The sequence below is a fragment of the Piliocolobus tephrosceles genome, chromosome 2 (genome assembly GCF_002776525.5).
Source record: "Piliocolobus tephrosceles isolate RC106 chromosome 2, ASM277652v3, whole genome shotgun sequence".
In the NCBI taxonomy this organism is placed as follows: Eukaryota; Metazoa; Chordata; class Mammalia; order Primates; family Cercopithecidae; genus Piliocolobus; species Piliocolobus tephrosceles.
This window is the reverse complement of record NC_045435.1, coordinates 193557166-193583857: the sequence shown is the minus strand read 5'-3', so window position 1 is coordinate 193583857 and position 26692 is coordinate 193557166. Positions and strand designations below refer to the sequence as shown.

General features: G+C 38.9%; 1 pseudogene across 1 annotated transcript; it reads right to left on the bottom strand.

The window, feature by feature from the left end:
- Positions 1 to 1776: 1776 nt before the first annotated feature.
- On the bottom strand, positions 1777 to 3077 carry LOC113222808 (annotated as a pseudogene). The gene has a single exon (XR_003308536.1). The product of XR_003308536.1 is annotated as an uncharacterized LOC113222808 (transcript).
- Between the last annotated feature and the right edge of the window lie 23615 nt (positions 3078 to 26692).

The window sequence follows — 26692 nt, the reverse complement described above, 5'->3', positions numbered from 1 at the left end:
AGTTGCTCTCATCTAGAATAGAGCTCTGAAACACAAAGCTGGGGATGATGAGTAATGCTGGTAGCCTCCTTCTCTCAGGGCATACTGTAGATGAGGATCTAGGGTGAGAGGGGGCCCTGTGTTATTGGCTGCACCCATCCATAGTGGAACATCATCACACTCAATGAGAGAGGGCAGGGAAATATATTGTGGTTCAAGCCTCACAATTGTTTGCAGTTCTTACTGAAATATAAGAGATTGTCTTGAATATATATTTTCTTCATGCTGTATGTTCTCAGGACAATTTCCAGGAACTTTAAATTGTTACTTATCTATAATTTTCACCAGTTATTGTCATTTTTAGGGAGTGGATTTGAAAAGCTCTTCACATCACCATTCTGGAAGTGAGCCCCGTTTGGATCATTTTTTATGAATATTTTGTTTCTTTTATACTTGGTGGTAAAATAGTGGTAAAACTCTCCTTATAATTAGCATAGTAGAGATAGAATTGCTGTATAATTACAAAGGGTAGTTTTTATAAAAGTATTTGCAAATTTACAGTGAATTAAGAAAACCAATGAGAGTTGAGGACTGGTTGACTTTCAACTTCAAATTGACTTTCAACTTCAAATCTAGTCAAATTCTAGAATGACTATGTTTTGACAAATAATTTTTAACTTATTGTCATTAAACAGTTGTAAAGAAATATCTGAATAATGAGAGTGACAGTGCATTTCATACTACAGCTTGTTGGTTTTGGTCTAGTTATCTGTGTATAAAGCCATCACAGTCATTGAAAAAGTCACCAAAATGACCTGTTTTAAACAGCATAGAAATAATTCAGATGTGGAAATCAAGTTATTAAAAATTCAACACTTTTGTGTATACATTTTAAAATTTCACTAGCAAAAATGACCATGTATTTTCTAATTTTTGTCTAATTCAAAATAAGTACTGCACCACAAAGTATTTTTGAAAACCAACTTTCCCAACACCCCTGATGCAGTTATTTGGACTTTAGGGGCTAAGTCTTACATTTAACAATTCTTCAAACTCCTTATCTGATTTGATTATGCACTGGGCTCATATGTGAATTGCCAACCAGTTGAATGTCACTTTAGTTGAAACAAATCTGGAGTCCAACTCATGTTTAAAACGCTTCTCTAAACATTTCCCCACCTTCGCTATCCCCACGGCAAAGGTAACTATTCAGCTAACTCTAGCTGGCTGTCTTTTGGTGAAGAAGTTTGGTTACTTATAAAGGATCACTTAAGTATCTTTGAGAAAATACATACCGCTTAATACTTACAAGAGAATGTTAAAATGTATTCCTTGTTGGAAATTCTTCACTTTTTGGCAGGTGACTTGTGTGTACTATTGCCTAAAGTACAATAGTTTAAGTAGCTTATGGGCAGAGAGGGCTTGTATAAGAGCATGGAACCAGGTAAAGATGAATATTTAAGAAGGAAACCAAGCACATCCCAATGATATTTTCCTAAGTAGTTAATGGACTACACAAAGGTAAATAGTGAAAATAGCAAAGTAATTTTCTCTTTTTTTAGTTTGGAAAGTTTCAGTGTTAAAGTTTGGCTTCTATTGAGTGAAACATCTTAGTTTCCCACATAGTGAAAGGTAAATGGAAAAATCCATCAATTCTGAAAATTGTAATGCAGTTAAATAATAAACTCATAAATTGCATTAAAGCTCAGTATTAATTTTTTCCTCCTATAGAGACAGGAATTCTGTCCTACTAAAGCTACGTAACAGTTCAAGTAGGTATTTTGGAAGATGCTTACCTCCCAGTTGGGTGTATCTCCCTGTGGCTTAGGTGAGCGCCGAGGCTTTGGCTCCTCCCCAGCTGCTGCGAGCTGCCCACTGCGCCGGGCGCCTGGGAGCCTCCCGGAGTTAGGTGTTCGGCCCCGCCCTCAGGACTATTGCTAAAACTCAAATTCTACCCGGCTAATTCCGGTGATTAATTATTGACAAAAGGAAAACACTCCTACGCAAACTTGTGTCCAACCGCACTGCTCCCAGCGACTCCTTCCAGAAGGGAATGCCTGCTGCAACACTCCCCTCCCCCCCTTGCTCTATGGTCCCAACTTCTCAAACGCTGCCACTCTCAGTCCTGGGCGATCAGACTGGTCCTTGGAGGAATGCAGCTCAACGACTTCTACATTTTAAAATTTGTTTTTCTGCAGCTCGTTCGCACTTCTCCAGAGACAAGCCTCTCCGGAGGGGGCGCTTTCCCAGTGCAGGGGAAGCAGGGGCTCCGAGAGCAACAGAGGCGGCTGAGGCGTCGCTGTCACCTCCGGCTGCTGCAGTAAAACCCCGAGCCGAGGCGGCGACGGGGAGGAGGGGATAGGGAGGCGCCCTCCCCCGCGCTGGGGCTGGGAACCCCGACACTACAGAAGGGGCACGTCCTTTGGCTGTGGTAGAGGGGCGGGCCGATAAACAGGAGGTGAGAAGGTGGGAGCTCTGGGGCTTTAGCCTAAGCCGCGTTAAAGCGCCCAGGGAAAGCCCGCGCCCAGCATCCATCGGGCTGCAGACTTCGGCAAGGGGGCGAAGAAGCCCGGGTGTAAGCAGAGCAGGACTGCGTCTGAAAGTCGGCATCAGGCTGCTAAGTGAGCCCAGGGCTCGGGCCGGGGCAGCGGGCGGCCAAGCAAGCATCCCACCCCATTTGTTTGTCAAAAAACCGAAGAAAACAAAGCTTTTTAGCACTGGCAGCTAATTTTGGTGCCTCTGAACATGTGAAACGCCCCTCCCCGCCCCACTCTCATCCTGCCCCCTTGCCCGCGGTAGCTGGGAGGTTAATCTTTAAAAAGGTGGACTCCGCCGGGGAAACAGATGAAAGGATCGTGTCCAGAGAACTTGTGTGTGTGCCCACTCGCAAGTGCAGATAATTAATCTGGGCCCGGACTGCGGCAGGAGGGCAAACTGGGGGAAGACGGCTGGGAAGCGGCCCTGTGGTGCAGAGACGCGCGGCGCCTGCTTCCGCTGCCCCCGGGCTGGCGTGCCCTGCGCTTACGCTCCGCGCTCGAATATCTTCCCCGGAGGGCTCGGAACCAGCGCGAGCACCTCCCCTGGAAGCCCACATCCATCACCCAGCGATCCCCTCTCCATCGAGAGCAGGGCTTGCTGAGAGTGGTGGAGGACCTTGAAGGCTCCCCGCTCTGTATCTCCGTGGCGGAGACGCTTTCTGCTCGAGGCCCAGGGGAGTCCTGGAGTGAAAGCCTCTTCTGAAGAATGAGCATTTGGGCAGTATCTGCCCATCAGCCCCCACTGCCGAAGGAGGAGACACTGCACATGCTCGGCCAGGGCTGATTGTGCTAAAGCGCGAATTTTGGCTGCTGGCAGGTCTCTGCTCATCCTCAACGCGCTTTCAGCGTGTTCCACACTGCCAGGGCTACGAAGAGGAAGGCTCAAACGTTATTGGGGGGTGGTGTCTCCATGCAGGAGGGAGGATGTCCCCAGAGGAAGCTAAAGGTAGATGGGGGCAGGGAAGGGAACCAATAGAAACAGAGCACCTGCTTAGAGTCCCTGTTAGCCATTTTACATAGTTATCATTTCCTTCTGCTCCGGTGTCTAAATAGCAGCAACCACTGCTAGTGTTATTTATTTCTTTATCACTTTATGTTGGTCACATTCCTTATCTCTTGGCTTCTCCCGACACACCTTGCAATGCTAGCAGGGTAGATATGATCACTCAGGGCACGTAGATCAGGAAATAGAAACCCTAAGAAACGACTTGGCCGGGGCTACCAAGTCCATCTGTAGTGACGCCAATTCTATTTACACTGGTAAATCTTATTTTTCATTATCTATTTTCCCTCCCTTGGTTGTGACACTCCACCCTCCACACTGTGATTGCACATTTGTGGAAATATAGAAATAGACCTTCTTGGCAAAGGTTTGTGAAATGGATGTGAGACCTTGCAACTACTCCAACTGGAGGTTGGGAGAAACTGATACAGCTGGCAGATGTATTCAGACCATTAAAAATAATCTTAAATAACATGCACGTATTATAACCACACACAAGAACACCTTTATGAATATCTTAGCACCTCCAAATGGAGAATAAATATTTCATGTTTTCCATACAGCTATAGAATATTCTCGAAACTTAACTAGATCACAAACTATAGGTCCACACTTTTATTTTTATTTTTATATTGGAGACCTGGCTCACTCTGTCGCCCAGACTGGAGTGCAGAGGCACAGTCACAGCTCACTGCAATCTCAGCCTCCCGAGCTCAAGCGATCCTCCCACCTCAGCCTCCTGTGTAGGTGAGACTACAGGCACGTGCCACCACACCCAGCTATTTTCTAAATTCCTTGTACAGACGGGGTCTCATTTTGTTGCCCAGGCTTAGGTCAACACATTTTAAAAGGCAGAAATCATACAGACCACATAATCCATCAAAATTACAATAAGGATAAGATTAACAACAAACATTTATCCTGATTGATATACTATAGAAATTTAAAGATGCTTTGAATCTGTATTAAAAAGCACAAATGGGAAAATTGCAAACTCTTTAGGAACAGAAGAAAAACAAAAACCCTACATAATAAAATAGAATATAGAAAAGCCAAACATTCTATGAAATTATACACTAAATGTCTTTATTGCTAAACAATGTACAAAGAGATTTAGAAAAAAATTATGAAATAATTATGTTAACTAATAAAGCTAACAGCAGAAAACAATAAAGTAGGAAAGTAAAAAAGCAAAAACAAAAATGAAAAAAGAGACTTGATCAATAAAAGAAAAAATATGTTCTCTGGAAAGATCAAGAAATAAATCTAGAAAAGATCAAGAATCAGAGAAGATACAGATAACATTAGGAAAGAAAGATGGCATATAACCACAGGTAAGGAAGATACTAAAAAATTTAGAAAGCACCTCAATTGATTTTTTTTGCCCATGAGATGGAATCTTCTTTTGTTCTGATTACTGGAACTTGTGAGATAATGATTAGTTAGCACTACAGCTTGTGCAGAGGTGAATGAAATTTGAAGAACCAGGCAGAATTGTTAAGACTATAATAGTGTAAGAACATAAAGTAATGATAACTATATCAACTGAACATTTTGAACTAGGTCTTTCATCATCAGTATCATAAAGTTTCTATTGCATAACTGAAAAACGCACTGCTGGAGTAGAAAACTTTCCAAAGTAATCATCACTAGTGTGTATTCCCTTAGATAACCTGATAACCTGAGATGTTTGGAGACAGATATTATTTGGAAAGGAATGGATCCACTTTGTAAAACTGTATTTAGGCCTTTTTTGGGATGTCTCTGGAGTCTACAACATCAGGGAGAAGAAAGGAGTTGATGGGAGAATCCACTTAAAATGACCCATAGTCAGCTACCCAATCTTGTATGCATTGGCTGAGAGTGATCTTAGTTTTAGCAGATTAAAATTCAAGGATAAAATGTGAGTTTTTCTAAAGCTTCCGAACCCGACCATGGTGAAGAGAACATGGACTTCGAAGAAAAACAGCTCTGGATTCAAGTCCTAGCTCTTTCTACTAATCAGTTCTGTAGTCTGAGACCATTAGCTAGTATCTGTATACTTGGTTTTCCCAATGATAAAGTAGGAATAATATTGACTTCATAAGGTTCTTCTGAAAATTAAATGAAATGCCATTTACAAAGTACTCATCATATGGTTTCTGCTGAACCCCAAACCCCATTCTGCCTTTCCTAAATGCCATCTTTTAGTAACTTCTCTTCTGGCCATTCACATTTCTTCCATTTTGTCACTGGGATGTTATCCTTCTTCCCTTCCTTTCAGTGAACCATGCACCTACTCCATAACTTACCAGCAATCAGAGAAACCCAAGCATCATTATTGAGTACCCTTGGGATGCTTTGGAAAGATCCTCTTAAATCTAAAAATAACTTAACTCCTCTTTTACAAGGTGTAAATGGCAAAAATGAGGCCTGCTTCTTCTTTCTTTCCTTCCTTCCTGCCTGCTTCCCCTTTATTTTTACTTACCATATTTTTTTTTTTTTTTGAGTTCTTATGAAACTAAGCAAGAGTGACATTCCCCAACTCACTGATTCTTGTTTAACATGTATGCATATGCTTAGACTGAAGTCCCTCACTGGGGAAAGACCCTAACCTTGAAACACTATAAAATATAATATTAGCATAAAGATCATGTTAATAATGATCCATAAAGACAGTCAGTAGTTTATTCTAAAAATTGTAAAAACAGCATTCCATTAAGGAACTTAATGTTGATGTCCCCATTAATCACTAACAAAAATAAGAGATTTATCAGAATAGGCACAAGTTTGGCCCTTAACAAGCCTATCCCCTTCTACCACTAGAGAGCTGAGGAGTAGCAATAAGACCAGTTTAACAAAAGATTTTCTGCATCATTAATTCTAAAGCAGTCTTTTAAAAACAGTATTACTGGTTTTTTCTAATACTTTAAGTTCCAGGGTACATGTGCACAACGTGCAGATTTGTTACATATGTATACATGTGCCATGTTGGTGTGCTGCCACACTGTTTTCCACAATGGTTGAACTAGTTTACAGTCCCACTAACAGTGTAAAAGTGTTCCTATTTCTCCACATCCTCTCCAGCACCTGTTGTTTCCTGACTTTTTAATGATTGCCATTCTAACTGGTGTGAGATGATATCTCATTGTGGTTTTGATTTGCATTTCTCTAATGGCGAGTGATGATGAGCATTTTTTCATGTGTCTGTTGGCTGTACGAATGTCTTCCTTTCAGAAGTGTCTGTTCATATCCTTTGCCCTCTTTTTGATTGGGTTGCTTGCTTTTTCTTGTAAATTTGACTGAGTTCTTTATAGGTTCTGGATATTAGCCCTTTGTCAAATGAGTAGATTGCAAAAATGTTCTCCCATTCTATAGGTTGCCTGTCCACTCTGATGGTACTTTCTTTTGCTGTGCAGAAGCTCTTTAGTTTAATTAGATCTCATTTGTCAATTTTGGCTTTTCTTGCCATTGCTTTTGGTGTTTTAAACATGAAGTCCTTGCCCATGCTTATGTCCTTAATGGTATTGCCTAGGTTTTCTTCTAGGGTTTTTATGGTTTTAGGTCTAACATTTAAGTCTCTAATCCTTCTTGAATTAATTTTCGTATAAGGAGTAATGAAACGATCCAGTTCCAGCTTTCTACTTATGGTTAGCCAATTTTCCCAACACCATTTATTAAATAGGGAATCCTTTCCCCATTTCCTGTTTTTGTCAGGTTTGTCAAAGATCAGATGGCTGTAGATGTGTGGTATTATTTCTGAGGGCTTTGTTCTGTTCCATTGGTCTATATCTCTGTTTTGGTGCTGTTTTGGTTACTGTAGCCTGGTAGTATAGTTTGAAGTCAGGTAGCATGATGCCTCCAGCTTTATTCTTCTGGCTTAGGATTGTCTTGGCAATGTGGGGTCTTCTTTGGTTCCATATGAACTTTAAAGCAGTTTTTTCCAATTCTGTGAAGGAAGTCATTGGTAGCTTAATGGGGATGGCATTGAATCTATAAATTACTTTGGGCAGTATGGCCATTTTCACAATATTGATTCTTCCTATCCATCAGCATGGTATCCTCTTCCATCTGTTTGTGCCCTCTTTTATTTCACTGAGCAGTGGTTTGTAGTTCTCCTTGAAGAGGTCCTTTACATCCCTTGTAAGTTGGATTCCTAGGTATTTTATTCTCTTTGAAGCTATTGTGAATGGAAGCTCATTCCTGATTTGGCTCTCTGTTTGTCTGTTACTGGTGTATAAGAATGCTTGTGATTTTTGCACATTAATTTTGTATCCTGAGACTTTGCTGAAGTTGCTTATCAGCTTAAGGAGATTTTGGGCTGAGACAATGGGGTTTTCTAAATATACAGTCATGTCATCTGCAGACAGGGACAATTTGACTTCTTCTTTTCCTAACTGAATACCCTTTATTTCTTTCTCTTGCCTGATTGCCCTAGCCAGAACCTCCAACACTATGTTGAATAGGAGTGGTGAGAGAGGGCATCCCTGTCTTGTGCCAGTTTTCAAGGGGAATGCTTCCAGTTTTTGCCCATTCAGTATGATATTGGTTGTGGGTTTGTCATAAATAGCTCTTATTATTTTGAGATACGTTCCATCAATACCGAATTTATTGAGAGTTTTTAGCATGAAGCGCTGTTGAATTTTGTCAAAGGCCTTTTCTGCATCTATTGAGAGAATCATGTGGTTTTTGTCTTTGGTTCTGTTTATATGCTGGATTACATTTATTGATTTGTATATGTTGAACCAGCCTTGCATCCCAGGGATGAAGCCCACTTGATCGTGTTGGATAAGCTCTTTGATGTGCTGCTGGATCTGGTTTGCCAGTATTTTATTGAGGATTTTTGCAATGATGTTCATCAGGGATATTGGTCTAAAATTCTCTTTTTCTGTTGTGTCTCTGCCAGGCTTTGGTATCAGGATGATGTTGGCTTCGTAAAATGAGTTAGGGAGGATTCCCTCTTTTTCTATTGATTGGAATAGTTTCAGAAGGAATGGTACCAACTCCTCCTTGTACATCTGGTAGAATTCAGCTGTGAATCCATCTGGTCCTGGACTTTTTTTGGTTGGTTGGCTATTAATTATTGCCTCAGTTTCAGAGCCTGTATTGGTCTATTCAGGGACTCAACTTCTTCCTGGTTGAGTCTTGGGATAGTGTAAGCGTCCAGTAATTTATCCATTTCTTCTTGGTTTTCTAGTTTATTTGCATAGAGGTGTTTATAGTATTCTCTGATGGTAGTTTGTATTTCTGTGGGGTTAGTGGTAATATCCCCTTTATCATTTTTTATTGTGTCTATTTGATTCTTCTCTCTTTTCTTCTTTATTAGTCTTGCTAGCAGTCTATCAATTTTCTTGATCTTTTCAAAAAACCAGCTCCTGGATTCATTGATTTTTTGGAGGGTTTTTTGTGTCTCTATTTCTTTCAGTTCTGCTCTGATCTTAGTTATTTCTTGCCTTCCACTCGCTTTTGAATGTGTTTGCTCTTGCTTCTCTAGTTCTTTCAATTGTGATGTTAGGGTGTCAATTTTAGATCTTTCCTGCTTTCTCTTGTGGGCACTTAGTGCTATAAATTTTCCTCGACACACTGCCTTAAATGTGTCCCAGAGATTCTGGTATGTTGTGTCTTTGTTCTCATTGGTTTCAAAGAACATCTTTATTTCTGCCTTCATTTCGTTATGTACCCAGTAGTCATTCAGGAGCAGATTGTTCAGTTTCCATGTAGCTGAGCAGTTTTGATTGAGTTTCTTAGTCCTGAGTTCTAGTTTAATTGCACTGTGGTCTGAGAGATAGTTTGTTATAATTTCTGTTCTTTTACATTTGCTGAGGAGTGCTTTACTTCCAACTATGTGGTCAATTTTGGAATAAGTGCAATGTGGTGCTGAGAAGAATGTATATTCTGTTGATTTGGGGTGGAGAGTTCTGTAGATGTCTATTAGGTCTGCTTGGTGCAGAGTTGAGTTCAATTCCTGGATATCCTTGCTAACTTTCTCTCTCGTTGATCTGTCTAATGTTGACAGTGGGCTGTTGAAGTCTCCCATTATTATTGTATGGGAGTCTAAGTCTCTTTGTAAGTCTCTAAGGACTTGCTTAATGAATCTGGGTGCTCCTGTATTGAGGACATATATATTTATGATGGTTAGCTCTTCCTGTTGAATTGATCCCTTTACCATTATGTAATGGCCTTCTTTGTCTCTTTTGATCTTTGATGGTTTAAAGTCTGTTTTATCAGAGACTAGGATTGCAAACCCTGCTTTTTTTTTTTTTTGTTTTCCATTTGCGTGGTAGATCTTCCTCCATCCCTTTATTTTAAGCCTATGTTTGTCTCTGCATGTGAGATGAGTCTCCTGAATACAGCAAACTGGTGGGTCTTGACTCTTTATTCAATTTGCCAATCTGTATCTTTTAATTGGACCATTTAGTCCATTTACACTTAAGGTTAATATTGTTATGTGTGAATTTGATCCTGTCATTATGATGTTAGCTGATTATTTTGCTTGTTAGTTGATGCAGCTTCTTCCTAACATTGATGGTCTTTACAATTTAGCATGTTTTTGCAGTGGCTGGTACTGGTTGTTCCTTTCCATGTTTAGTGCTTCCTTCAGGAGCTCTTGTAGGGCAGGCCTGGTGGTGACAAAGTCTCCCAGCATTTGCTTGTCTGTAAAGGATTTTATTTCTCCTTCACTTATGAAGCTTAGTTTGGTTGGATACGAAATTCTGAGTTGAAAATTCTTTACTTTACGAATGTTGAATATTGGCCCGTACTCCCTTCTGGCTTGTAGAGTTTCTGCTGAGAGATCTGCTGTTAGTCTGACGGTCTTCCCTTTGTTGGTAACCCCACCTTTCTGTCTGGCTGCCCTTAACGTTTTTTCCTTCATTTCAACTTTGGTGAATCTGACAGTTATGTGTCTTGGAGTTGCTCTTCTCAAGGGGTATCTTTGTGATGTTCTCTGTATTTCCTGAATTTGAATGTTGACCTGCCTTACTAGGTTGGGGAAGTTCTCCTGGATGATATCCTGCAGAGTGTTTTCCAACTTGGTTCCATTTTCCCCGTCACTTTCTGGCACACCAATCAGACGTAGATTTGGTGTTTTCACATAATCCCCTACTTCTTGGAGGCTTTCTTCATTTCTTTTTACTCTTTTTTCTCCATACTTCTCTTCTCACTTCATTTCATTCACTTGATCTTCAATAGCTGATACTCTTTATTCCAGTTGATTGAATTGATTACTTAAGCTTGTGCATTTGCCACGTAGTTCTTGTGTTGTGGTTTTCATCTCTATCAGTTCTTTTAAGGTCTTCTCTGCATTGATTATTCCAGTTATCCTTTCATCCATTCTTTTTTCAAGGTTTTTAGTTTCTTTGTGCTGGTTATGTAGTTCCTCTTTTAGCTGTGAGAAGTTTGATCGACTGAATCCTTCTTCTCTCAACTTGTCAAAGTCATTCTCTGTCCAGCTTTGTTCTGTTGCTGGCAATGAGCTACGTTCTTTTGGAGGGGGAGATGCGCTCTGATTTTTTGAATTTCCAGCTTTTCTGTACTGCTTTTTCCCCATCTTTGTGGTTTTATCTGCATTTGGTCTTTGATGATGGTGACGTACTGATGGGGTTTTGGTGTGGGTGTCCTTTCTGTTTGTTAGTTTTCCTTCTAACAGTCAGGACTCTCAGCTGTAGGTCTGTTGGAGTTTGCTTGAGGTCCACTCCAGACGCTGTTGGCCTGGGTATCAGCAGCAAAGGCTGCAGAAGATAGAATATTGCTGAACAGCAAGTGTTGCTGTCTGATTCTTGCTCTGGAAGCTTTGTCTCAGGGGTGTACCCTGCCGTGTGAGGTGTGAGGTGTTGGTCTACACCTAGTGGGGGATGTCTCCCAGTTAGGCTACTCAGGGGTCAGGGACCCACTTGAGCAGGCAGTCTGTCCATTCTCAGATCTCAGCCTCTGTGCTGGCAGATCCACTGCTCTCTTCAAAGCTATCAGACAGGGGCATTTACCTCTGCCCAGGTTTCTGCTGCTTTTTGTTTAGCTATGCCCTGTCCCCAGAGGAGGAGTCTACAGAGGCAGGCTGGCCTCCTTGAGCTGTGGTGGGCTCCACCCAATTCAAGCTTCCCAGTGGCTTTGTTTACCTACTTAAGCCTCAGAAATGGCGGGCACCCCTCCCCCAGCCTCACTGCGACCTTGCAGTTAGATCTCAGACTGCTGTGCTAGCAATGAGGGAGGCTCTGTGGGTGGGACCCTCCTGGCCAGGTGTGGGATATAATCTCCTGGTGTGCTGTTTGCTAAGACCCTTGGTAAAGTGCAATATTAGGGTGGGAATTACCCGATTTCCCAGGTGTAGTGTGTCTCAGTTTCCTTTGGCTAGGAAAAGGGATTCCCTTCCCCCTTGCACTTCCCAGGTGAGGCGATGCCTCACCCTGCTTCAGCGCTTGCTGGTCTGGCTGCACCAGCTGACCAGCACCGATTGTCCGGCGCTCCCCAGTGAGATGAACCTGGTACCTCTGTTGAAAATGCAGAAATCACCTGTCTTCTGTTTCACTCATGCTGGGAGCTGGAGGTTGGAGCTATTCCTATTTGGCCATCTTGGGCGCAACCTAAAACATTATTTCTATATTACATTATTATTACATACAGCATCCATTTTGGTGTAGCTATATCTATTTGGGCAAGACAAATAAGACAATGGAAAGTCAAGAGAAAAGAGTGAGGCTCCACTTAATCGTATTAGGTGATATCCCCACTTAGCAACTCTTATCCTTTTTTATTGATCTCATTTTCAGAGGGGAAAAAAGAAATAAAATGAGTAATCCATGAGGATATTTGAAAGTATAAACAGAAATTGAAGCAAATTTTTTAACTTTTTTTTTTTGGTTTGCTTTCATAAGGTGCAGATTAACCCTTGCTTATTTCTTTTAAACCTTGTTATATTAACACTATTTATTTATTTTGATGCCATAAAGATACTAGTACTCCCCCAGAGTAGAACTCTTCATAATATTCAGTGGAATTTGAAGAGTATTTGAGGGAATTGTCATGTGTTAATGGAGTTTACATGCTCTAACAGCAAGCAGCTATGCACCTCTGGTACACTAGCTAACTTCCTAACCATTTTTAAATGGCCAGTGCAGTGGTATTAAATACATTCACAACATTCTGCAACCATTACCACCACCTCTCTCAATAATTATTTTCATCTTATAAAACTGAAATTCTGTACCCATTAAACAACAACCCCCCATTCCTCCCTCCATGCAGCCCCTGCCACCACCTATTCTACTTTCTATCTCTATGATTTTAACTATTCTAACTGTTTCATATAAGTTTAATCATATGGTATTTGTCTTTTTGTGGCTGGCTATTTCACTAGAAAGTTGTTCTCAAAGTCTGTCCATGTTGTAGCACAGGGGTCCCCAATCAGTGGCCCTGGACCAGTACCTGTCTGTGGCCTGTTAGGGACTGGGCTGCACAGCAGAAGGTGAATGGTGGGTGAGCATTATCACTGGAGCTCTGCCTCCTGTCAGATCATCAGCAGCATTTGATTATCATCTGAGTGCAAACTCTACTGTGAACTGCACATGCAAGGGATCTAGAATGTGTAGAATGTCTCCTTATGAGACTCTAACTAATGCCTGATGGTCCGAGGTGAAACAGTTTCATCCTGAAACCATTCCTCCCCTACCTACCTCCCTGTCTGAGGAAAATTTGTCTTCCATGAAACAGATTCCTTGTGCCAAAAATGTTAGGGACCATTGTTATAGCCTATGTCAGAATTTCCTTCCTTTTTAAGGCCAATAGTCCATTATATGTATACGACATTTTGCTTGTCCATTCATCTATTGTTGTGCATTATGTTGCACTCTTGTGTTCAGTGATGCATCAGTGAATGAATTGGTTGCCTGGAGCTAGAGGTTGTTCCAGGTACCTACATAATTGGATCATATAATCGTTAAACCTAAGATCTTGAGTAAATTACTGGAATACATTTATCAATAAAGGAACCAATCTCACTTTCCTTCTGGCTGGTACAAGGAAAGCCCCATTAATAATCTGATAGTTATCCTTTTTTTTTTCCCCCTCAGAATAAGTGGGCAATTGTTTCTCTGTAAAATGGAAAATATTTTTCCCTTCATTGCTATATTGTTACAAAGATGCATATGATATCCCCCATTACTATCAATTCTTTTGCTTTAATTTTCCTGTATCAAAATAGAATTTTATTTTCTTCATTAATTAGTCCCGTTAGATTAAAGAAAACAAAACGGTGGGGCGCAGTGGCTCACGCCTGTAATCTCAGCACTTTGGGAGGCCAAGATGGGTGGATCACCTGAGGTTGGGAGTTCAAGACCAGCCTGACCAACATGGAGAAATCCCATCTCTACTAAAAATACAAAATTAACTGGGTGTTGTGGCGCATGCCTGTCATCCCAGCTACTTGGGAGGCTGAGGCAGAAGAATTGCTTGAACCTGGGAGACGGAGGTTGTGGTGAGCTGAGATCATGCCATTGCACTCCAGGCAGGGCAACAAGACTGAAACTCCGTCTCAAAAAAATAAAAATAAAAATAAAAAAATAAAGAAAGAAAGAAAAAGGAAAAGAAAAAAGAAACAAAACAGGAAAGTGGTAGTGGCTTGAGTGTTTGAACTCTGTCAGGCTCAAAAGAAGATGAATAATATTGATATAGATGATAATGATGATAATGACATCAGTTATTAAACTTATATCACAAAATTTTCACAAATAATATTACAGCAAGTTTGGAGGGTAGGAGCTTTTTATCTCATTTTGTAGACCAAGAATCAGAGCGGTTGGAACCCTTCTAAAGTGATACAACTTTACGAGTTTGATACTAAAGCCTGACTTTTTTTGTTGTTTTTGCTGTTTTTTTTGCCCTTTACTCTGTTAACTCACTTTCAATGATTTCTCCGTGACTGCTCATGCATCACTTCTCCTGATATTTTTCTCAGAGAAGATGGTTGTGTTGTGCTAGTTAAAAGAATAGATGTTGGAGCCAAACCTACCAGATTTAAATCCTAGCTTTATCACTTAGCTGTATAAATGAGGACAACTTACTTAAACTCTCCTCAGCCTCAGTTTCTTTATCTTCCGTGAAGGATAAAACCAGTGTTGAATTATTGTAGTTCGTATACCGACGGCATTTAGAAGAGTAGCTGGCGTTGAGTAAATGCCCTGTAAGTGTTCACTACTATTGTTTTGAGAGTTTCAGATAATAACATCTGTAAAGCACTTAGGGCAATATCTGACCCCTAAAAAATGCTTAATGCATCTATTTACTTTTAAATATGTTTTATTTATATAATACATAGTTTTAAAGTAGTTTTTCAGGAATACAATCAGCATCTTCTTCCTTCCCTCTCCCCTTCACTCTGTCGCTCCCTTTTTCCCTTCTCCCTTTCTTTTGTCTTTCCTACCTCCCCTTTTGTGACAAGTGGTTATGACGTGTGTGTGTGTGTGTGTGTGTGTGTGTGTGAGAGAGAGAGAGAGAGAGAGAGAGAGAGACGGACTCTTGTCCTATCTCCCAGGCTGGAGTCAGTGGCACAATCTTGGCTCACTGCAACCTCTGCTTCCTGGGTTCAAGTGATTCTTGTGCCTCAGCCTCCCAAGTAACTGGGATCACAGGTGTGCACCAATACACCCACCTAATTTTTGTATTTTTAGTAGAGACAGGATTTCATCATGTTGGCAGGCTTGTCTCAAACTCCTGACCTCATGTGATCTACCTGCCTTTGGCCTCCCAAATTATTGGGATTACAGGCATGAGTCACTGGGCCCAGTCTGCAATTGTGTTTTCTATGAGCCATTTTTCATGGAAATCCATTTATTTACCCTAATGTTCCAGACTAACAGAAAATACATTTACTTCAACATCACATAGTCAGAGGAGAACACTGCATTTCCCCTATCTCGTTAAAAGACTTTTACTAAAACAGTGGTTGTTAAAAAAGAACTTAAGGTTTTGAAAGTAGAGATTAGTTTAAAAAGAAAAAACATCCCAATTTATGAGAAAGAGAGAGATTAATGATAATGACAGAACTCTCTATATTTGAACTACAGATTGAGTTGAAAGTGGCCACATTTTTGATGATCCAACCATTTTACTTTGCTTTTTGACATGTGACCGCGTCTCTGCCCAGAACAAACTTACTTTGCCTGTCCTTGCTGAGATTTATTGCTTCATTGAAGGCTTTTGATTTAGCAACCATCTTGCCTAACTAGTTTTCTTATCTTGAATCACTTGGAGTAAGACTCTTCAGCTATGATGAATAGCTGTGTAATGAAATGGAGAGGAAGCCGCCCCATCCTTTTATATTTCCACTGGGTGAGTTGTCACTCATCTCCAGCAAAACATCTTTCTCTCTTATATATTAGGAAAATTCATAGCAACTCTAGTGTAGTGACATTTTGTGGTGGAGAATTTGGCATTCATTGTGAAGGTATTATTTTAATTCCTGTCAAATTAAACTTTCAGGTCAGGGTTGCTATTAGGGATGAAAAGAGCAAATCTGGAATGAAAGTAAGAAGTAAGAAAACAAGGCAGCAAGACAATTCAGATGTCAAGACTCAACAACAGGAAAAGAAGCCCATGGAAACAGAGTGGCAACTGGAAGTAAAACCATGGTCTTTCATGGATAGTTCTGTCCCAGTCTTCATCTCATCTAGTGATCTGTACTTTAAATTTTTATGATGACTTGGTGGGAGGCATTGGGGAGGTTAGAGAAGCATCTCACAAGCCACATAATAATAACCTAAGAAGTTTTTCCCAGCTGGACTAGACTTTTAAAAACCAGGGAGCTCACAACATGCCATCATCTATGTAATTTAAAATAGAATTTCACCACAACTAGCAACTCAAAGTTTATATTAATTGCTAGCTTTTTTATTTTGTAAATAGTTGTCATACTCCTCTACCAGGTGCTTTAGAAATAGCATTACTGAGACATAATTCATATACCATAGAATTCACTGAGTTTAAGTACATTCACAGAGTTATGCAACCATCATCACTATCTAAGTCTACAATATTTTCTTGACCTGAAAAAGAAGCCTCATACTTGTTAGCAGTCACTTCTCATTCCTCCACCCCCACTGCCAATCCTAGGCAGCCATTAATCTACTTGCTGTCTCTACATATTTGTCTATTCTGGACATATTATATAAATGGAATCATAAAATATGTCGCCTTTTGTGACTGTTTTATTTTACTTAGCATAATATTTTCTGCTCACTGTTGAGGAGGGCACCTGGCACATAGTGGGTGATCAAAAATATTTACAGAATGAAGAATAAGAAATAGAAACATTTATACCTTCATGCTTGGAGTTGGGAGGTGAGCGGATCCATTCCCTACTCTGTTCATTCATGTTGTAACATGTATTAGTACTCCATTCCTTTTTATTGCTGAATCGTATTCTATTGTGTGGCTAACCTACATTTTGTTTATCCATTTCATTAGTTGATGGACATTTGGGCTGTTTTCCCTTTGGGGTGATTATGAGTAATCTGGCTAAGAACAGTTTGTGTGGACGTATGTTTTCATTTCTCTTAGGTATATGAGAAATGATAGTGGAATGGCCGGGTCATATGATAACTCTGTGTTAACTTTGAGGTACTGCCAAGTTGTTTTTCAAGGTGGTTGCACCACTTTACATTCCTACCCATAATGTATGAGGTTCCCATTTCTTCGCATCCTGACCAATGCTTGTTATTGTTTGTGATTTTAGCCATTCTGATGGGTGTGAAGTGGCATCTCATTGTGGTTTTCATTTATACTTTTCTAATTAATAATTATATCTAGCATCTTTCCATGTGTTTATAGGTCATTTGTACATCTTTGGAGAAATGCCTATTCAAATTATTTACCCATTTTTAAATTGGAATATTTGTCTTTTTATGTTGAGTTGTAAGAGGTTTTTAAATATACTCTGGGTACAAGTCCCTTGTCAGATATATGATTTGCAAAGAGTTTCTCCCATCTTATGGCCTGTCTTTTCACTTTCTTGATGGTGTCCTTTGAAACACACAAGTTGTTAATTTTGATGAAGTCTAACTTATCTTTTTTTCTTTGGTCTGTTATGAATTTGGTGTTTATGTAAGACACTATCACCTAACCCCAAGTTATAGAGATTTTCCTCTAGTTTCCATCTAGGAATTTTAGAGTTTTAGCTCTTACATTTAGATGTGTGATCCGTTTTCAGTTGTCTTGTGCATGGTGTCTGGTAGGTATTCAAATTCATTCTTTTGCATGAAGATATCAAACTGTTCCAACACTGTTTGTTGAAAACACTGTTCTTTCTCCATTGAATTGTCTTAGTACCCTTACCAAAATCAATTGACCATAAATGTAGGGAATTATTTCTGGGTACTCAATTCTATTTCATCGATCTATCTATCTATCTAGCCTTATTCCAGTACCACACTGTTTTGATTACTATAGCTTTACTCTAATAAGTTTTGAAATTTGGTAGTGTTGATCCTCTATTTTGTTCTTCTTTTTAAATCTTGTTTTGGCTATTATTGATTTTTTGCATTTTCATTTAAATTTTAGGATCATCTTGTCAGTTTCTGTGAAAAAGGTAGCAGGAATTTTGATGGGTATTACTATCCTTTAATACAGATTTAATTTATAGATTAATTTGAGGATTATGCCACCTTAACAATATTACATGTTCTGATCCATGAACATAGGAGGGCTTTCCATTTATTTAGATCTTCTTTATTATCTTTTTCAATAGTATTTTGTAGTTTTCCGTGTACAAGTCTTGCACTTCTTTTGTTAAAAGTTTTTTAAAACCTCAAATGTAAATGAAGCTTAGTGGTGTCCAGGAAGTACGTCTTGGTCAACCCTGCATCCGTCCTACAAAGCTTAGTGTCGGCGTTAGTGTCTTGAATTGTGGTTGGCATCAAGGTGAGTTCAAAAAATATCTTTCATGCCTACAGAAAGTTGACAGTATCATCTCCTCTTTATTACAGCATTCCATTAAGAAAACAACATATATTAATGCCATTTAATAAGAATGGTAACTTATGGACAATATATTAAAGCCAAGAAGGTTAATTGACATGGCTGAAGATATGCAGTCAATGTCAAATATAAAATTAGACCACAATTCAACATTTCCCCCAGTGATGCATTAATTCTAAAAGCCTTTAAGCCAAGAAAGACATGACAAAGATAAAGGGAAAAAAAGGGGGGTGGAACTAAGTGATTTTTATTGGATCATATAAAAATGTATATTGTCATATCATCCACCTTTTTTATGGCTGAAAAAAGGCTTTCAGTTAGGAAATGTACTTTTTTCCTTTAACTTCTAAATTAGCTAAGTGTTTGAAAAGGAGACTTAAGAATTATCTCCATGCCACATATCAATGGCATTGACATGAATATACCAGAATCCTGACTTAGTGAAAGTTAGGGTCAGACTCCCAAAGATGCAGCTAAAGATGTAGCAAACTTTCTAAACTCCCTTTTCCACTTGTGCTTCAAATGTAGGGATCTCTTTAATGAGATAACACTTCCTAGGATGTGGTCTGTGCTTCAGGATTTAGATTGAGCATCTAGTTAAACATCTGACAAGGTGCTTAATAGAGAAACTCCTGAGGGGATGAAACTGGTTTTAAATTACCATGACTGAAAAGAGTGCAGGGTAAGGGTAACTAGCATTTACTGAGAACACTTATAAAGCAGAAAGGCATTGTCAAAGTGAGGCAACCAAATGGACCAAGAGGTGAGTGCTATACTGGCTAGATGTTACTGATTATGCAACTCTCATTCATAGGGGAAAATGAGGCCTATTGAGAATTTCTTGATGCTGAAAACAGGAAGTGCAAGAAGAGAGATGCTTATTATCAAGGGTATCAGGCATTGTGCGTGCAGGCGCTGCTGTGGTTGACTGAAACCTTTTAGATCTGAACTGGGGGATGATGGCTGCCGGACTCAAGACCCATAAAATTTTCTATTATAAATGGTTAAAAAAGAAATAACTGAATACCCCCAGACGTGTTCCTTAAGGAAACCGGGTTAAAACCTGTAGGAAATATAGGTAGAGGGGCAGAGGACTTCTAAAATGGGAGTGAAACAAAAGATCTTTCAGACGAGGTGTGAGTTGAACTAATGTTAACTACATATTTACTATCCTATCGGTTGTCTGAGAGTCAAACTAATGACTTCATCATTAGGTGATGAAGGCCTTGAAATAAATTCTTGGCACACATGGATGTAACATTTGTGGTTCCACTATATTTAAAGCATTCTAGAGGTCCATTAAATTTGTAATTTTGCTGAGACACAAGCTTGAATTCTGAATTTGATGTGAGAATGAGCAAGTTGATTGGTTAGGAAGTCACCTAGCTAGTGAGTAAGAAGTAATCTGAAACTAATTTTTCATGTGTTTTGAATTTGCCAGCACCTCTAGTAAAAATTAGCTAGGAGGTAACATGAATATTTACAATAAAATAGTTTAATTACTTGAGCTTTATTTCACCTTATTCTTATCTCCCGTTAACATTGATAATTCAGTTTATTTGGAGGAAATAGAGTGATTTCACATTTCTATTTAAAAGTTTCTGAGAGGTAGCGGATAGTAGAAAGGAAGGCTTTTGTCATGAAACTGTATTTCCATAGTAAGTATCCAAATTTAATTCAGGAGAAAATTAAATAAAAATTGGAAGGGTTTAATTTTTAATCTTAGTTTCAAGTAGACACATAGCTTCTTGAAAGGAATTGGATCACTGCTGTTGTTAAGAAGATTGAGATGCAATTTTGAGGAATAAGTTCTGTAGGTATTTTCCTCAAACCATTAGCAAATAATATCTGATCAATTCCAAGGTTGTGGTTTTCAATTTTCAAGGTGAAAGCTATTTTTCCTCAGTGGCTGTTCGGATGCAACACAATTTAGTGGAGGGCATGCTGAGAAGTATCTTCGAGAGGTCTTTGTAGGCTGTAAGAATGACAACATGAGTTTAAGTCCTTCTGAGGGCTAAGACAATTTAAAGTTTCAGAAGAGCAGAGCCGGAGTTGTTCTTATGGGATTTAGCAATAAATGACTTAATTTTGAGGATCAATTAACTAAATTGTGAATTTGGAACCATAGCAGGGTCTGATAGTGACCCTGAAGCTGGAAGGAACCTTGGAGCACAGCTTCTGTTCTCTGACGGTTATAAGCAGGGCAAGTAGTTTCAGTCAGCAGTACATCAACATTTAAGTCCTTTCTTTTGAGACATTTGGCTGTCTTTCAGTTTAGAAGCTGCAGGGACAAGCAGATACTATCCTTTCCTTCTCCCCCCATCAGCCCTTATTCCCCACAGGCATTTAAAAAAATGAATTATCATTTTAATTATTTATTTATTTTAATTTCTTTTTTTTTTAGATTCAGGGGTTATATGTTCAGATTTGGGCTTCTATTGGGTACCATGTTCACCCACATAGTGAACATGGTACCCAACAGGCAGTTTGTCAGCCCTTGTCCCACTTCCTCTCTCCTTTTGGAGTCTCTAGTGTCTGTTGTTCCCATCTTTATGTCCATGTGAACCCAAGATTTAGCTCTCACTTATAAATGAGAACATGTGATATTTGGTTTTCTGTTTCCCCACAGGCATTTGAGAGATAAATGAATGAAGAAATGGTAAGCCCTCCTCCTGATTCTGAAATCAATAATAACAACAGAAGAAGCAATTAACAGATCAGTAGCCAAAACAAAATGATTACTCTGGATGAAATTTCTGTTTACCTTCGAAAAATGTTCTATATTAAGACAAATTTTTTTATTTAAAAATGCTTTTTCTTCCTTACGTTTTTGTTCTTTATGCTGAAACAATATATCAGCCTGAGGAAAGAGTCACGTTACAGCTCAATGGTAGTATATTTTATCTGCACCAAATTTTCTAGAGATTTTTCTTTTATAGTGTCTTTTTTTAAATTCAGTGATTTGCTTTACAAGTGGCCATGCATTCCTGGATACATCCCTCTTGCAGTGTGTGCTCCTTCCACAGGTCTGTGAAAAACATGCTTTTCATGAGTCTATCTTATTGTGATCTTTCAGGAAGGCCTAGAGAAAGATTTACTGCACATAGCAGATTTCAAGACAATTTTATTTATTTATTATAACATTTGGAAGTTTTAAGCCAGACTGAAGCATATAGAAAAGCTGAGGAATTCTTGAGAGAGAACTATTGAATTTTCTAATCAAGAACTATATAAAAGTGAGGACTTGAATTCTTCATTATGGTCACTAGGAGGGAGAAAGACGAAGGAAAAGGAAGAAGAAAGAAGAATATGGGACATCAAAAGACCAGAAGAGATGAAAACAGATCTTTCTCCTTCAGAATAAAAAGAGGAATAAGAAGTTGCTTAGCTAGGGAGAGAGACAGACTAGAGAATAAGAGATGGCAGTGAGTGTTTAGTGGCAGATGAGCTCACATGCTACTCTGCTTTTCAACCATTCTGGTAAGCATTACACTCTTATTTGAGCCCTCTTTGTGCTTTGGGGGAGGGTTTAGACTTCCTGACCTTCTGCAAAGAGTGGCATGACCATCCTTATCCTCCCTGTAACCTACCAAAAAGTCACTTGCAGTCCTTTTGATTGACTTTTGTCCATGAGGAAATACTCAATGTCCTTTGAAATGTCACTCTTCAGTTACATCAAACAGTATTCCTGACTAGATGCAGAAATACCCTTCCCACTCCTATCTACTGAAGTCAATGCTTATTTTCTCCAATTTTAGTCACCTAACACATGTATGAAGGCTTGTGTTAGGTGTCAGAGATTTCTCTTAACTTTATAGCTGTTACATTGTTTAATTTAAATTTAATACACAAATTACCAGATTGGCTTCATCTTGATTTCAATAGAGATCTAGATATCTAGGCTACCTGGATATAGTGCCTCTTATATGTGATAAATAAGATTGATGCCTGCAAAGGAGCCTTTTCAATTGCCTTGCACATAACACGTGCTCAGTGGTTATTAGTTTTCTTCTTTAACGGTGAAGTTGATAATGAAAGATTTTAACTAGTAAAATTACAATCCAAGATTAAATGAGTTAGCTAAGGTTCCAATTTGCTTTCTGAGTAAATTTCATGTTTGTATATAGAGAGAGCTTTGTTAGGGTTCAACTAAAAGTAAAAATTCAAAGAATTTCACAACACCAATAATTAATGTATCATATTTGCATCTATGGCTTAACATACTTTTAGTTTTTCCTGCTATTTTGAAGTGTTCCCTTGGTATCACTGTCAAGTATTTTAGGTACAACACACAGTTGCTTATGATCTGAAGCCAAAACTTGTGTCTTTGCAGCCTCATGGGATGCTCAGCAATAGAAAATATTATTTAGAGTAATTCTGGAAAGTTACAAAAATGGTATTATAGCTACAAATTGAGTCTCACTTATTGACTAATTTATCCAGGTACATTTATTCAGCCCTTATGTCCAGCTGTGCTGGCTATGGCATACAGTGGTGGCAAACACGGGCTGACTTCCTTCCTTCGCAGAGCTTTTATTTTTGTGATGGTAAATTAATTATTTGAGCAGTCTTGGCTCCCTTCAAAGCTGTTTTAGATTCCTTTGTTTTAAAGGGTTCATTTGAAACAATGGTCATGTCACATGAGGAATAGGCCAGGGAGCCACGTAATGTTACTCTGTCAGAGAGAAGTCTTGAAAGTTTGTCTTTATCTCTATCTGGATGCTTGCTATATTTACATCTTCTAAGAACTTCGTAGGAAAGGTTCTTGCAAAATATGCTGACAGGAAGTTAAGCCAAGAAGTTTTAAAGGACTCTTTCATATCAAGGGGTTGGTAACAAACCAAGGGAGAAAAAAATCTCTCTTAAAACAACCTCAGAAAAACATAGAAACCCCCCAAAAAGTGTTGCCTGCCCTGGTAACTGTAGTGAGCTCTAATGAGCAGGCAGGCATGGGTTATGCATGGGTTATGTCTACCACACTATTGACCCTTGTTCATCCTGTATCATTTTGTGCAAAGAAAGCCTGGAGACTAATGGAAAAACATTATGGAGCTTTTATTGATCTTTGCTTCTGACTGTGAACTGTAACTAGAGACTTGTTAAGCTAAATGAGCTCAACTGAGACTCAGGCTGTCAACATTTGTGCAGAACCTGTACGTTAGCTTCTGGGTCTGCAGGGGTTTTCTTCTGATGAGGCATAAACATTTTACATGTACAGTTTTGAATTGGCCTTTCTGGTAGTTACATGAAAAGAGTCTGCCTTTAACTTTTTTATGCTTGTAGCACTTTTGTTGTTTTTATTTCAAAAGTAAACATGTTTAGAATGTATTATTAAAAAGTGTGTGTGTGTGTATGTGTGTGTTTACTTAACATTTGGCAGCATTTCTTCGTCGTCAGTGAATGAAATGGTAATTTCCTGTTTTGTTAAGTGTGCAGCGTTAATTTCAATTCAGTGTCCCTTGTGATTGGAGATATTTAAGCAGAGACTTGGTAAGGATTAATATTATGGAGGAGTGGTTCCCAACATGTGGACTCCAGGCTAGCAACACTAACTTCACCTGGGAACCTGACGGAACTCCTCCTGTTCCAGGTGGTCCTGATGCATGCTGAAGTTTAAGACCCCTGTGATAGAAACATGAGCATAAAATCAGTAATTCTCTAGGAGGTAAGAAGAGGATGGGGAGTTTCAGCAACACCTAGATTTTTTATTTTCCCAAACTCACAGTCTCTTTCCTCCACTCTGCTCCTCCTTCTACTTCCATTATTGCACAGTAGCCATTACTCTGGGACTCTGACACAGTCTTTGGGGGTGTTGGGGTAAACCACTGGACTAGATGAATGACATTTTAGAGATGATCTATCATCATGGCATATGTCCTGACCTTGTGACATTTTTAGGATAATTGTTAATAAAAAATTTCTACATTTTGCTTGTCTTTGCATCTACCTAGGTATACTGGTGATCTCTTATGAGTTAGAAGTAAGAAAAGTGCATTATTTTATAATCTAAGAATAGCCTCTGGTTGCAGACCTTTCCTAGGAAATTTGAAAATGTGTTTACTCTTATATGAAATAAAATTTTAGTTTCATTGTATAATGCTTTGCAGTGTGGGTTTATCTGAAGTAAGCCAACCATTCACTGGCATTGAGAAAGCACAGTGGAATGGCTGTCATGGTCACATGTCTTGAATCCAGTTTCCCTGGGCACAGATCTTGGCTCTCCTAAGCAACATGCATGACCTTGGGAAACTTCCTTTACATCTCTTGGTCAGTTTCTTCATTTGTCAAATCAGGCTAGTGATAATGAGTACTTCTTAACTGTTTTAAGCATTTAGTGAGTTATTGCATGTTAAGTGTCTGACTCTTGATCAGGACTCAATAAATGTTAGATATTACTATGAGTGACTATTGTGTAATGAGATAAAATTGCCTACAACTGTGAAGATAACTAATTAAAACAATTATCAAGATTGGAAAACATGTATTTATTGTGTACTATATAAAAAATCTGTCAGGATAGAATAAAGCTATGAAGACAGACAGATACAGGTTTGAAAACTTGTTATGTGTCATATGGCAGGTAACTTAGCTGTTCCTGAGTTTTAGTTTTCTTATCTTCAAAATGGAGATAATGCTGCATTATAGGCTGCTGTGAGCAGAAACAAGAACATTTGGAAGAGGTTGGTATACTCAATACAAATGGCTATTGCAACTTGCTTTCCTTGAACTAAATTTTAAATAGCAACTTCTCTTTTTTATGGAAATCTAGGGAGTCTGATTTAGAGGAAGTGAGTATATGCTGTAGAATGGCCCATATGCCACTTTGCTATTAGAATATGAGTCATTATTTCTAAACTTAGTATTGCTTTATTTGTATGTTCCTTGCTTTTCTCAGAATCCCTAAGTCAGATCTAACCATAAACTTTGGATCATAAAAGAAAGCAACTTCAATTAAGTGCATTTTTTTGAGTCACTGCAAGTCACTCATATAAGGTTGTCAGACCAAGCAGTGATGTAAAAAGGACTAATGGTATTTCAGTGAGCAACTCTGGCATTTAATGTTTGTACAGAGCTCTTCTACTTATGAAAGTTTTAAACTTGTATTATCTTTTTTATTGAGGTACAATTTGCATATGGTGAAATGTATAGATCTAAATTGTGCATTCCCTCAGTCCTGACAGATGCATACACTTCTATTAACATATAGAATATTTCCATCACTCTAGAAAGTGTCCTCATGTCCCTTCTCAGTCAATTCTTTCTCTGCTCCCATGCAACCACTATTCTGATTACTATTACCTTTGGTTAGCTTTTCTTGCTATAGAACTTCACATAAATGGAATCCTGCAGTCTTTTGTCTGCACTTTTTTCCTTACCATAATGCTTTTGAGATTCGACTGTATTCTGTATTGTTGTATGTATCAATAATTTGTTTATTGTTGTCAGTGACTAATATTCCATTGTATGGATATACCACAGTTTGTTTATCCATTTTCCTATTGAGAGACATCTGGAACATTTCTGTCACTTCTTTTGATCATTATTGTAATGTTTTTGGATGGTCAGAAGGTTCTACTATCTCATTCTTAGATTAGGAAGCTGGGACTCAGAGAATTGAGACAACTCAAGGTCCCACTGTTGGTAAATGAGGAACTCTTAGGAGAACCTTGTTTTCTGGTTCAGATCATCTGCTTCCTTTACTTCCCATTTGCTGAACCCAGGTTGTTTTGGGCCCTGATCAGGAGTTCTGCCCTGTCTGACACCAGGATTTGATCTGACCCATCTTATCTTTGATGGAGAAAAACCTAGCATATCAAAATTTAGGAATGTAATCCTAATCTGAGCTAACCTTTGGCTAAGCCTTAGTTTCTCAGGTGGAGTGAATAGACTTCTGAGGCTAGCTCAAAAGTTGAACATTCAGAGGGTCTGGATGACCTTGGGTTAGGCTATAGAATGTCTGAATATATTCTACGAGAGAGGCTTTGTCTTTCATAGTGGCAAAGGGAAAATAAGATAGGCATGGAATAAGATAAGCCTGTCTTAAATCCCAGCTTTACTACCCATTAGTTGTGTGAGGTTGGGTAACTCAACTTCTCTGAGTCTGTTTCTCCATCTGTACAAGAGATGGTTCCCTGTCAAGTCTCAGCAAGGAAGTTCCTGACACAACCTGTCCTTTCTGTCCTAAATCAAGGTTGGACTTAAGGGAGCATTACAATATGATGTTGATCTT